Source organism: Martes martes (genome assembly GCF_963455335.1).
Source record: "Martes martes genome assembly, chromosome: 9".
In the NCBI taxonomy this organism is placed as follows: domain Eukaryota; kingdom Metazoa; phylum Chordata; class Mammalia; order Carnivora; family Mustelidae; genus Martes; species Martes martes.
Window position 1 is genome coordinate 124,100,069 of NC_137896.1, and position 14,643 is coordinate 124,114,711.

Consider the following 14,643-nt stretch of genomic DNA (forward strand, 5'->3'; position numbering starts at 1 on the left):
TCTCCAGGCCCTTCTGGTCCCTAAGATCCCTTTCTGCAGGCCCTGGCTGCCTGCCTGGGAGCCCGCATCAGTGCACAGGGTGTTTTGCCTTTGCCCTTCTTAAGGGACCCTCCTGAGGTCGGGTCACGACTCCAGGGAGGGTCTCACCCAGCTCCTTCAGACCTGCTGCAGGGCAGGCCAGTCAGGTGGCTACAGGATGGGGGCCCCTGCAGGGGCGTTGCCACCAAGGTATCCCTGGGGAAGTGGCTTCCAAGCGCCCAGCAGAGTCCGCACGGAGCCAGGAGAACGTGGAACATTCTGGCATCCTGGCCAGCAGCTGCGGGGAGACCTGGGGAAAGGCAAGACCCTTCATTGGGCTCCCAGAATCATGAGAGGGTGGCCCAACTGTTCCTCCCATGTGTGGGAATCAACTTCAACAATGTCCCCTGTTACTGTTAGGAGAGGGCAGAGGGCGGCGCATCTCAAATGGGGAATGTGCATCGATCTCTTTTTTTTTTTTTTTTTTTAAGATTTTACTTATTTATTTTGAGAGAGAGAGAGAGAGCATGAATGAGGGGGAGGGGCAGAGGGAGAGGAAGAAGCAGACTTGACCACCCAGCAGGGAGCCCGATGCAGGGCTCAATCAAGGACCCTGGGATCATGACCTTAGCTGAAGGCAGCCGCGTAACCATCTGAGCCAGCCAGGCACCCCACGCTGCAATCTCTGGGCCACAGTTGAATTTAGAACTTCCTTTTCAACTTTTGGCTGATGTCCTTGAAATTTAAACAAAGTAAATAAGCCCCTAGGAATAATAATGCCAGTGACGATTATTAACCATAGGTAATATAACTAACATTTTCGGGACTTAGTGTTAGCTACCGTGAAATTCTTGACATGCATTATTTCATCTAATCATCTCAACAAGCCTGAGCAAGGTGTGACAGGGACAAACGGTATTAATATTGGCAGCCTATTCACCCCCCTTTGCCCGGTTCTAGAGGATTCTCGTTTCCCTGCTGGACAACAGGCTCTTTCCTATGATCATTAGTGGGGAGGAGAATCAAAATGAGCTGAAAGCCTGATTTGACTTACATTTTTGAAGGCTCTGGAGCTTCTCCAAGAAAAAAAAATACAACTTGTCCAAAAGGCCAGAAAAGTGGTCAAGAGAGAAGTGGGGGTAAGAGAGGAGAACCTAGGGGGAGGCAGCCTTAAAGACAGGACTCTGGGGAATTTGCTGGGTTAAAAGGATGTTTAGGGAATGTGTATTATGTGTTTAATGCTATAGCTCCCCTTGGGTACTTCTTTGGGAGATTAATATACATGTTTATATTTCTTCTCAAAAAATGTTTTGAGCTGGAGTTATGTGTCTTCTAGAAGCAACACAGAACGGAGCTAGAACTGAGCCAGCCAGTTTTATTTGTATTACACTATTATTATCCCCACCACTTAGAGATAAAGAAACAGAGATGAGAGAATTAAATAACTTGCCTGGGTTGCACTGCCAGTAAAGGTCAAAACCAAATTCCACTGAGCAGTCCGTGTTCCTGGACAGCTAGGTCCTACCACAGTGGTTCAGAGGAACATGAAGACTCTGCTGTTTCTAGGCTCGTCCAGGTCAAGGGTTTTCTAGTGGCCCACATCACACTCAGAAGTGACTCCAGAACTCCTGGGTTGTGAAATACTATTTTGTTCGCTCCCTTCCTTGAAGTGCGTTTGCTGATGTCCTCTCACCTTCCTTTCCTTCCATGACCCACCCCTCCCTCACACTTCCAGAAGCCACCCTCTGGATGAGCTGCTCCAGCCAGGCAGACACTGCCTGATGTCTTCATCAAGCTTTGACCTTGCACTTTACAGCCGGAGGCTGCCATGGCGAATGAGAGGCTGGCAGGCCTCGCAGGGCTCAGCGGGTACAGGAAGTCCTGCCAAAATCACCCACTCCCTCCCTGATCATTTCTTTTTTTTTTTTTTTAAGATTTTATTTATTTATTTGACAGACAGAGATCACAAGTAGGCAGAGGCAGGCGGGGGGGGGTGGAGGAAGCAGGCTCCCCACTGAGCAGAGAGCCCGATGTGAGGCTCGATCCCAGGACCCCGGGATCATGACCCGAGCCAAAGGCAGAGGCTTTAACCCACTGAGCCACCCAGGCGCCCATCCCTAATCATTTCTTGAGCCCACGCTGGGAAAACAGCACTCCCTGGAGGAAGTTCTCTTTCCTTTCTCTCTGAAACCCTCCCTGACTTAGAGCTCTACTGTCATAAAAAGCACACCGCGGGCCTCTTTAGGTTGGATGACTTTAGCCCACATGCTGGCCGAGGGCTGCCAGGAAGCCAGTGTCGAAGAGACTGGACCGTAGAAAAGATGGACCCAACCAGTGAGAAGAGGAAAGGGGAGACTTTTCTATTTTTTTTTTTATCATATAATGGTTCGAGCATAAGAAACATATAAAGAATAATATCTGCTACCAGCTCTGCCAATCTGTGAACTTCTCATATGCATTTCAAATCACTCTCATACAGATGAAACCGTTGTGTATCCCTCCCCAGTCCTGCTCCCTGTCCTCCCTCTTTCCAATATGTTGTTCGAGGAGCGCCTGGGTGGCTCAGTGGGTTAAAACCTCTGCCTTCGGCTCAGGTCATGATCCCAGGGTCCTGGGATCGAGCCCCGCATCGGGCTCTTTGCTCCTCGGGGAGCTGCTTCCTCCTCTCTCTGCCTGCCTCTCTGCCTACTTGTGATCTTTGTCTGTCAAATAAATAAATAAAATCTTTAAAAAAAAAATGTTGTTCGATATCCCCATGCATATATGGATTCACTCAGTACACACGAATGTGTCCTAAAGATACATGGTGGTGGTTTGCATGTTTTGAATTTTTACGCCGATAGTGTCATGCTTTACAGAACTTCTGCAGCTCGCTGCTTTCATTCAGTGATACGTTTTCTGAGATTTGGCTGCGTTAATACTTGTAGATCTTGCTCATTCACTTTACCTATATGGTATTCTGCTTTGTAAATATTTATGCATTCTCATGTTGTTGGCATTTGGGTTATTTCCAAGTTTTTTCTGATATAAATGTTTTAAAAACGAGACAACAGGGACACCTGGGTGGCGCAGGCGGTTAAGCATCCACCTTCGGCTCAGATCATGATCCCAGGGTCTTGGGATCAAGTCCCACATCAGGCTCCCTGCTCAGCGGGGAGCCTGCTTTTCTTTCCGCCTGCTGCTCCCCCAGCCTGTGTTGTCTCTCCCCCTCTCTCTCTTTGACAAATAAATACATAAAATCTTTAAAAAGAGAGAGAGAGAGACAACAGCTCTAAATGGAATTACTTGTGCTAAGCCTCACGTCAGCAAACCAAGACTTCTCACCTAACCGAAGCGTAGTTTCGACCTCTCCCAGGAATGTAACCTTTACATTGATCTGGAATTACCTGGTTAGCACTAGTGAGGTCATCTGCTCAGTAGACCCCTTCCACCTCCACAGGGAGGTGACTTTGCCTGAAACAATCCACTCTTTGCTAGAAACCTCCTTTTCCAGGGCACCTGGGTGGCTCAGTCGATTAAGTGTCTGCCTGCGGCTCAGGTCAGGACCTCAGGGTCCTGGGATCAAGCCCTGCGTTGGGCTCCCTGCTCAGTGGGGAGCCTGCTTCTCCCTCTGCCTCTGCTGCTCCTCCTGCTTGTGTTTGCTCGCATTCTCTCTCTCTCTGTCAAAAATAAATAAATAAAATCTTTAAAAATAAAAAAAAAGAAACTTCCTTTTCATGCTGCCTTCTGCCTACAAAACCCTTTCACTTCTGTACAGCCCTTCAGAAACTTCTTCGAGCTGCTCGAGGAGAGGCTGCCTGATTCATGAACTGTTGACTAAAAACCAATTAGATCTTTAAATTTACTCAGCTGAATTTTTTTTTTTTAACACAAACAATGCTAACTAACTGGATAGGCCAATGAGTACACCCAGAAGATTTTCTAGGAAACAGGTCTTTGTCACAGGAAGGAGCTTTTCATAGGACATGAATCTTAAGTTATACTTCAAGTCTAGAAATTGCAGCCAAGGGCGTATGAAATGTGCACAATGACTCCTCCTCCAGCTTCCACCCTGGGGAGCCTCACGTCCTAGGTGAGTGAATGTGGCCGTCTTTCCAAGAATAGGGCTCCTGACAACACCCTTACATCCAGACTCAGTGAAAGGCACACATATAGACACTACGATGAATCATTTACCTTGTCTGTTTTCTCTTTGGATTTATACTTGGTATATGTGCTGCCGAAGCGAGCACTATACTTGGAAATAGCGACATTCTGGAATGTTCTGATGATTCAGACTGAGTGGGACAGTGAGAGAGTCAGGAGGGAGGGCATGACTGTTTAGGGAAAAGGAAATGGGATTAATATGCAGAAATGAGGAGGACTAAGGTTCCACTCAGCCATTTCTGTGTAACAAGCCACCTAGCAAAGATCCGATATTCTCCCAATGACGCGGGTTCCTCCGCTGGTCTCTCCTGGGCTCTTTCAGGCAGTCAGTTTTAGCTGGAGGAGCCGCTGAGCAGGAAGGCTCAAGAGGGTCCTACTCACGTGTCTGGAAATTGGTGCTGGCTGTCAGCTGGGTTCCCCTGACTCTCCTCCACTTGGCCTCCCCTCTCAACAGGCTAACCCAGCTTCCTTCCACAGTGATTTTGGGGCACATTCCAAGACAGTCAAAGAAGACACTGTAAGGACTCTTGCAGGCAAGGCCTACAACTCACATAACGTCACTTCTGCCCCATCCTATTGGCCAAAGCCAGTCATGAGGCCAGTCCAGATTTAAGAAGAGGAGAAGTCGGCACGCCTCTTCTTAGAAGGAACAGCAAAGTCCCGGGACACAGAAAAGGAGCATAGGACAAATTGCTTCAGCCATCTTCGAAAACCGTCTCCCACAACTGAGCAACGTGGGCAGAGATGAACGTTTAACATTCACCACTGAGATCTTCGCTAGAGTCTTCTGTGCAATTTCCACATTAGGTCAGTCTGATATAATTCCCATCAGCCTGACTTTCCTGGCTAGAAAGAGGTTCACAGAGGAATGGAGTTATAAAATTTTTGATGTTGCCGATTCTTCTCTTCACCTGAAAGTCCAATAAGGAATCTACCTTTCACTTCTGTGAATTAGTTCTTTAAATAACTATTTTTGAAGCACCTAGCATGTACAGTACACTAGCTAGCTGTTAGGGATACAGCAGTCAACAGGACACGCATGGTCCCTATTATCTCAGAGCTGTTTTTCTATGGAAGAGGAAAAAAAGGCATTAAACAAGGATTTATGCAGTCAGAGATTTGAGCCCCATAGGAGGAGTAAGGCGTGCAGAGACAAAACGTAAGTGGGGGCCGTCGTCATGACCACATCAGGGGTCATGCATACTCCTTGAGGAAGACATGTGAGCTAGTGTTTGAGGAATAAGGAGGCATTACACAGGCAAAGGATGGGGGAGAGTGGTAAAAGGATATTGCAAGCAGAAGAAACAGCATGTACTGAGGTCCCAGAGAGGGAAGAAGCCTGCGTGTCTGAGGAACTGAGAATTACACAGAGAAAGTAGGAAAGTTCAACAGACAGGACTGGAGAACAGGCAAAAGCCAGACCAGGCAGGACCTTGTAGACCATGTCGAGGACTTTGGTGAGTCCTGGACTGAACTGTTTCATTGGCAACTTCATATGTTGAAGCTTGAACCCCACAGTGTGACTGTACTTGGGGACAGGGCCTAAGGAGGTCATTAAGGTTAAATAAGGTGATACAGCTCATAGAGAATGGGCGTTCCTATAAGGAGGAAGAGACACAAGTAGAGCACCTGCCCAGAGGAGAGGCCATATGAGGAACACAGCAAGAAGGTGACCATCTGTGAGCCAAAGAGAAAATCCTCACCAGAAACCAAACTGCCAACCCCTTGATCCAGGACTATGAAAAAAAAAAAAAAAGTTTCAGTTTAAGCCACCCAATGTGTGGTATTTTGTTATGGCAGCCCTAGCCGACCAACAGAGCATGTGAAATACTGAGATGTGTGCTCTTAAAAGATCATACTGGTTGCTGGGCGGGGATGGGCCCAACGAACAAAAATGATTCCTTGAAAGGAAGTTAGGAGTCTATCCCAGCGCTCCTGCAGGAGGTGAGGGGGGCCGATGCGGGGCTATGGCAGTGGTGACAGACGTAAGGGCCATTTAGAAAGAGTGACAGCAATGGAGTCCTGGCCGGATGGGAGGGGTTGAGGGGGAACAGGGACATGAGAAACAGAGACAGCAGGTGTCCATTCTTTTAAGAAGTCTGTCTGTAAGGAAGGGAAGAGAGACAGGCAACAGATACAGGACCAAGAGGAGTTATGTTTTTTCTTTTTTCTTGTTTTCTTCTTTATTCTTCTGAGAAAATTTAAGTTTTGTTTTCTTACAAGATGAAAGAGACGATAGCATTTTTCAATGCGGGTGGGAGGGGCTTCATGTAAACAGAAGTGCTAGAGACGCACTAGAAAAGAAGAAAAATAAATGTGTCCGGTCCTACCGGAAGAGGAAGAGGGATCGGGGCCAAGCCACAGGAGACAGAATGAATGGATGAAGTTCATGTGCAAATGAGAAAACGAAGGAATGAAAAGCTCTCCTTTATGCTTTAAACGATATGGTTGGTTAGAGGTTGTGGCGTGCTGGCCGTCCATTTTCAGCTTACACCCAAGTTACCAAGGGAACTAAACATACAGTGAGCACAGCGCTGCCTCTTCCTCTGCCCTCCGAGGGCTGAGTGTCACTTCGGAGCCTCCCCACAGCAGAGGGCAGGAGCTGAGGGACGGCGCCAATGGACGGCCATGGAGATTCTGGGCTCACTGCTTGCTGGGCCCTCTGGTCCCGCTCCCACTCTGCCTGCACCTCTTCTGTCCAACCTCCCCCTCCCCCCGCCTTCCTCCCAGCCCCCTGGCTTGTTGCTGCACCTGTTCTACTCACCGTGTGGTGGCTCTGACGGGACTCAGTTCATGGTGGGTCCTTGTGGCTGCATGGTCACTTGGTGTCCTGTGCTCCGGCATTCCAACTCTTCTAGGGCCCAGAAGCATGCCTGAAATTGTTTCTCAAAAGGCATTTAGTTCTTAGGGCACCTGGGCGGTTCAGTGGGTTGAGCCTCTGCCTTCAGCAGGTCATGATCTCAGGGTCCTGGGATCGAGCCCCGCATCGGGCTCTGCATCAGGCTCTCTGCTCAGCGGGGAGCCTGCTTCCCCCCTCTCTCTCTGCCTGCCTCTCTGCCCACTTGTGATCTCTCTCTGTGAAATAAATAAATAAAATCTTCTAAAAAATAAAAAAAGGCATTTAGTTCTTAACCCCAGAGGCCATGGCTTTGCTCCAGAGTCCCAAAGATCAGCACTGTGATTCTCCCAACTGAGACAGGCTGCAGACTCCACATGGCCTCTTTTCCCAGCACTGACACCTTCACCACCGAGGGTCTTCCGGACCACACGGCCCACATGGCAGAGGTGCTTGAGGCTTCAGCCAGGACAGGGCCCTTCCGCGCTGCCCGGTGTGCACGGTGGTGGCCTGCGCAGCCCAGCCAGCCTTTCCCACTCGCCCCCTCCAGGAACAGGCGAGCCCGGATGGAAGGAGCCTGCAGGATGGAGTGAACAGGTACTTCTACGGCCACCCTCCATGTGCTCAGTGCTCGGAGCCTTGCTGAACACATACTCAATTCCACCCAAGGGAGCAAGACTGAACCTTCTTGTCTTACAGATGAGGAAACTGAGTCACAGGGCAGTCAAGAAGGTTGTGCAAAAATACTCCACAATGTGAGATAGAACCAGCAAGAATCCGAGGCACATCCAACCTGCCGAGGGTTTGAATGGAACCCAAGGGTGAAGGAGAGGCAACTTCGCTCTTTCCTGGAACTGAGACATCCGTCTTCTCCTGCCCAAAGATATCGGCACTCCTGGTTCTCACGGCTCCGGACTTGAACTAGGACTTCCTGGTGCTCAGACCTTCAGGTTTAGATTAGAGCTGCACGACTGGCTTTCCTAGGCCTGAAGACTACATTCAGCTGATCGTGGGCCTCCATAATCACATGAGCCAGCTCCTCAGAACAAATCTCTTCCTGTGTATCTATAGATCTAGATCTAGGTCTGTATATCTGTGTCTCTCTCTGTATCCTATTGGTTCTGCTCTGCTGGAGAACCCTGGCTAATATAATGGCCCCATAAATAAAAAAGCCAGTCCCAACCTGAATTACTGGAGGGAAATATAGCCTCAGAATGGAACCTATTAAGCCGAAGTCAGTCCTTAGCACACAGAAGTGGATGGCTTCTCCCTCTGCATTCCCACCCAGCCCCCCAAAAAAACACACACCCCAATCCAGGATATTTAGAAGCCCCAAGGTCCAGGATCCACATATAGGATAATCAAACCAAACAGAATGCCCAGCGAAATCCCCGAGTAACCCAGGAGTGGGTAAAAGAACTCAGTAGAGGACTTGGAGCACTCTCCTCTACCCCCAACGTTTGTTTTCAGAGCAGCACTTCTCAACCCCCAATGAGCATCTGAGCTTCCTGGAATGTTTGCTTAAAAATTCAGGCTGATGTGTCCCACGCCAGGAGTCCACTAGGTCCCGTTAGAGCCCAAGGAAATGCGCATTTCTCACAAGGTCCAAAGTGATGCTGTGTTAGTTTTCCAGAGAACGGATAGGAGATACAGATCTGTTAACGAATTTAGATATATAACAAATAGGAGATATGTATCTCCTGTGGGTTCTAATAAGTCCCTCCCTGTCTCTCATATATATGAATAATAATAAGAAATATATATGCTGAGAAGTTCCAAGGTCTGTAGTCAGCAAGCCAGGAGAGCCAGGACGTCATTCCAGGCTGAAGGCCAGCAGACTGGACACCCAGGACGAGCCAACGTTTCAGCTTTCATCCAAAGCAGGAAAAACCAACAACCCAGCTAGAAAGCTCTGGGGCCGCACGAGTTCTCTCCTGCTGGTGGGAGGGGTCCGCCTTTTTATTCTCTTCAGGTCTTCAGCTGACTGAACGAAGCCTGCCCCCATGAGGGAGCGCATTCTGCTCTGCTCCAGGGCGACTGACTCAAGGGCTGATCTCACCCAGAAACACCCTCACAGCCACACCCAGGATCACGTTAGACCGAGTGTCTGGGCACCCCACGGGCCCGTCAGGCTGACACAGGAAACTCACTGGCACAGAGCCGGTTCTGTGGGCCCCTGCTGGTCCCTCCTGCTGTGGCAGACTTCCACATCCCCACCTCCACCAGCGTCCTCAAACCTAGAGGGGAGCAGGGGTTCCCCCCCAGCTGGGGGCGCAGGAGCCACAGGGTTGGCCACGCTCCACCGGCTCGCAGGCCGTGCGATGAAGGGAGCCCTTGGCTGAGTGGCCGGAACCCCGTCCTGCCAGTCACAGGACCCACGCAGGCCACCTCACTGCCTAGGCTGGAGCGTCTAGAGTTCACAGATAAAATACAGCACATACAGACACGAAAAAGTACTCGTTTCTCTGAAAATTCAAAGTTTGTTCGGCATCCTCTTTTTTGTTTTATTTTTTGCTGACTGGCAACCCGAGTTCTTTCTTTGTGAAATGGGCTGCCCCCGAAGCATGGGGATGTGAGCAGGTGTCGGGCAGGCCACGGCTGCTCTCCTCAGGCCACAGAGAGGAGCCAAGGAGCGAACCTGGGCATCACTTATCTGCCCGGCTGCAGGGAGCACAGGCCCGAAGCCCTGAACCAGGAAGGGGGTGAGGAGGACCCCGAGGGGAGGACATCAGCCCGAGGGGTGGGGGGTGGGGAATGTCAGGGCCCATATTAACCACAGAAGGCTGTCCCTCTCAGACCATCCCTGACACCCGCAGTAAACAGGAAGTTCCCTCTCTTCTCGCCAATCTTCTTGGCAATCCCAAACTGGATTGCCAAGCTCCAGACCAGAGGTGCCTCTGGTTTTCCAGCCCCCCGGGCCAAAGGAGGCCCCCACACCCACTTCCTGCCCATGCTGGGGCCCAGACCAGAGAGGGAACCCCAAATCTGGTTTGGCAAGAGGAGGGGCTTCCCTGCAGGCCCTCAAGGTGCAGGCCGTGCAGGCTGCCCTGCCCCTATGCCCGATGTACCCAGTCACCTCTGTCCCACATGGCCCTGTGAGCTCCAGTGCAGTCCGTCATCCCCTGCCCTGCAGAAACAGGCTCCCAGCCCCGTAGGCCCCACATCAAGCAACTAGGAAAGGGAGGAGGCAAAGGCCAGGTCAAAGCTACTGAGAGACAGGTGGGGCCAAGCCCCCTCCATAGGGCTCACTGGGAGCACAGGGTGGAAAAGTAGACAGAAACACCCTCCACACACACACTGCTCTGCCAGCTCTACCATTCACTTACTGCTTGGCATTCACTTAGTTGCTCCCAACCTCAGTTTCCCTTCTGAAAAATGGGGATCTGATTCTTACCTTGGGGCTTCCTCAGGCTAGTAAGAATCAAATACCTATGAAAGGGTGTTAGACACTATAAGCTGCTATTAGGGACCTTCTATTCACAAGTGTTGAGAAACCAGACAAACTAGATGTCGTCAAAGAGGGATTTACCAGCTCAGAGCCTCAAGACCCAGGGCCGAGAATGGAGGCTCTCTCCTTTTCCCCATGCCGGCGTCTCTCTGTGAACCGGCTTCTGGGAGACTAGCTTCTCCCTAAGCCTGGAGCATCTCCCAGCTTCACCTCCCAAGAGGCACCTCCCTCACCTATTAGTACCAACCTGAGAAATCCCAGAGAGAGTTATCACTGGTCCCGCCTGGGTCCCCCATCCACTTGGTGGGTATCAATATGATGTTCCGCAGCCTCTTCTACATCTACATATTTTCAGAGCTGGGAGAACCAGTTCACCAAAAGAAGGGAGATATTATTCCCTGGAGAGAAGCAATGTGATAGAACTCGATTTACTATGGAAGTGATGTTTTATCAAGAGTATGATAAAGCTGGGGCGCCTGGGTGGCTCCGTGGGTTAAGCCTCTGCCTTCGGCTCAGGTCATGATCTCAGGGTCCTGGGATCGAGCCCCACATCAGGCTCTCTGCTCAGTGTGGGGCCTGCTTTCCCCCTCCCCCTCTGCCTACCTCTCTTTCGCTCTTTCTCTCTCTCTCAAATAAATAAATAAAATCTTTTTTTAAAAAAAAGAGTATGATAAAGTATATGAAGGATGATATTGTTGGGACATCTGCGTGGCCCAGTCAGTTAAGTGTCTGCCTTTGGCTCAGGTCCTGAGATCGAGCCCCATGTCAGGCTCCCCGCTCAGCAAAGAGTCTGCTTCTCCATCTCTCTCTGCCCCTCCCCACCATCTGTGCTTTCTCTCTCTCTCTCAAATAAATAAATAAAATCTTTTTAAAAAGAGAGAGAGAGTATGATTGTTATCACTGTCATCAGCATAAGTTGGCCCCATTTTCCTAATTCCCATCATCCTTGGGCTATATTATTGTAAATAGTGGCTAAGACCCCAGGCTCTGGAACTCAGACTGTCTGTAACTTAAATTCTGGTTCTAGTACTTTCTAGCGGTGTGACCTTAGACAAGTTGCTTAACGTCTCTGTGCCTCAGTTTAATGTTTGTGAAGATTAAATGAGTTGATTCATGGGGAACGTGAAGAAGAGCGCCTGGTACCTGCCAGGTGCTCAATAAACATTAATCATTATTGTTGGAGAAAAAAATGGCAGCAACAACTGTTTGAGGGGAACCTATATGAGGGGGAACTGGGAATAAAACCAACACCCCCCACTTACTTCCTAGCTTTCTCCCAGGAAGCACTTAACAACCTCAGGAACTACAGTTCCACAAAGACTTCCCGGGAAGTTTACAAGTAGTTACCAGACAAAGTCTCTCTCCTCCAGAAGTTTGCAGCCAAGGGAGGGTGGCCGACAACCAAAGAGAGGGCTTTCCTTCGAGCTGTCTTGTGCTGGTTACAGGTAGGCACACGGCTCTATGAGACACCAGGAGCACACTGGGTCCAGAGGAAGCTGGCTTGAGAAAACCACACCAGAGCTAAGACCCAGGGATGGGCAAGAGTTTGCCAAGCAGGGAAAGGGAGCAGGGCATGGTGCTAGGTAGTCCTCAAACCAGCGTGTCTCGGCTCCAGACGCACACGCTTCCCCGCTTCGTGCCGCTGGGGCTAGAGCCCTGCAAAGTCCCCGTCCCCCTTGTCAGCTGGGTCCCGGCAGGGCCTGCCAACAGGGGGCTCTAGAATGGACTGACAGGCGGGAAGGCAGAAGGGACATGCTCCGTGTCTGTTTGCTGTCCTGCCAGCTTCTCCCCAGCAAGAGCCAGACAGACAGCCCAGAAGCATCAGGTGAGACCTCCAGTGCTCTGCAGCCTCAGAGCAGGAAGCAACCAAGCAACCCAGTGGGCAGGAAGCATCCGAGAGTCCGGCGTGCGAATGGCCCTCATGCCTAGGACTTGGTCCAGAATGGAGCGGCTGGGGACAAGAGCCAGCCCTGGGGCAGTTCAGAAACAAGACCCCAGGCCCTGGGAGGTGTTGAGCAACCAGGAGGGCCTGGGCCAGGGGAGCTGTGGTGCAAGGCAGGGAACCAAAACTCCCACGCACTCCAACACCCCCTCTGCCTTCTAAGCACTGGTTTGTTCAGATGTCACCATAGCCAGACCTAGGGCCAGGACTCTGAACGTGGCAGGTTGGGAGACGGGGTGGCTCTAAGGAAAAGGGGTGGCAACCACACCCCCCAGACAACAGGGGAGCTGCTATCCTCTGAGTAACTTGGAGGTGGCATGGGCCAAGTCCCCACCCTTATCACTAAGAGGAAATTCTCTAGGAGCTCCTCGGAGATTCTTCAGCAGGAGCCGTGAGTGTTGGGACCCGCACGTGAGAAGTGAGGGTTCCCACTCAGCGGGAGGCCTGCTTCTCCCTCTCCCACTGCCCCTGCTTGTGTTCCCTCTGTCACTACTCTCTCTCTCTCTCTCTCTCTCTCTCTGTCAAATAAATAAATAAAAAAAATATCTTTTAAAAAGTAAATAAATAAAACAGGCCTGGTAGATTTCTAGGAGGTTGGTCCGCCAATAGCTTATTTGTGGCATCGACGACTTCTGTCTTCAACCTTCTTATTCTCTCCTGTGGCTTGGATTTCCACCTTCCTTCTCTAGCCGAGGCCTTTGAGCTCCAGATACGCAAACTCACCCAACTATCTCCACAGGAACATTTCACGGCATTATAAACTGAGCAAAATTAAAGCCTCCCTTGCCTCCGAATCTGTCCCGTCTTCCCTATTGCCAAGAATCATAACACATTCACCAAGTTACCCAGGCTCAAACCCTAAGGGTCAAGGCCAACATCCCCTTTCCCTGACCCACAGCCCAGATGACCAGGCCCGTCTTGCCCTGCTGCGTGACTCAGACCCATCCACGCCCCTCACACCTGCTGCTGCACCGCCCACCCCCCCAGAGCCGCCCTCATCCTCACACCCTTTCAGCACCAGGAGCCCCGTGCATCTCCCGAGCCCCACTCTCCTCCCCAAAGCTGTGGTTGATCTCAGGCCCGAATGCCTGGCTCGGGCCCCCTTACCCGAGCCGGAGGCCCCGCCGCCTTTCCCTCCCCAGGCCTCCCGTCAGGCCGGGCCATATTCCCGGAGCAGCGGGCCTCAGGGCCTCCCCCATGTTGGAGTCTGAGACCGGAGACCCAGACTTCAGCACCAACCTGTGGCCCAGGAGACGGGCTGGAATCCCTCCCCTCTGAGGTGGCACTCCTGGGGCCACTCCCTGGCGGTGACAACAGTCATGAGCAGCGCTGGGATCCCTGGACCCCAGGCGGAGATGGGCCCCTGGAGCATGGTGGCCCTGTGAACGCAGGAACTCAGGGTCCCCCAGGCTCCTGTGTCCCTCTCACATCCCCCAGGACCAGAGGGAGGGCCCAGGACGTACCGGGGAGGCCCAGTGGCCAGTGACCTTCCACTCAGCTCCTGTCTCCCCACCTGCTCCTCTGCCTTTTCATCTCTGACCGGATCACCAGGCGCCGCCAATGGACTGATCTGACCACTGGGAGCAGGAGACGCTCTAAAGAGACCATTTGCTCTTACGTTCAGAAACCCGTCTTTGCTGTTCTACTTTTGCCTTACATTTTAAAGAGAGCTTTGTTTCTGGCCTTTTTTCTGAAGGGCTTGAAAAGGCCTTTGGACTAAAGCAATAAAATTCTGACCTTTCTTTTATATATAGAACATCACATAATTTTTCACCTTAGAAATTGTATAGCGTTTCTGGGTCTAAAATGAAAAGCATAGATATATAAATCTAAACTTCATTCCAAAAAAGATGTTTCCTAAAGGGACATAGTCAGAGATGGCTTACAAAATATTTTTCTTTAGTTTTATTTATCTATTTTCAGGGTTCCCAAATGCTTTATACTCACTCCCAACAGTCCTGATTCCATGACACACTCTGCAAGTCAGTGTGAGAGATATTTTAAAGAAGGTTTTGAGGTTCTTCATTTTATGAAAAGTTTCAATCCCAAGTTTACATAAGTGAAACAAATCAATAGTGATCATTTAAGAGCATCTATGTCCCATAGGCACTCTGTAGTCAACAAAGTTCATGGTCTATGTCACAATAACTTTATGGTTTAAATGTATCTTCCTACACCTAAAATATAGATTTCATTTGTAGAAAAAAATAGTGGCAAACACTAATTCAGGAGGATAACTAGAACACAGAGGAA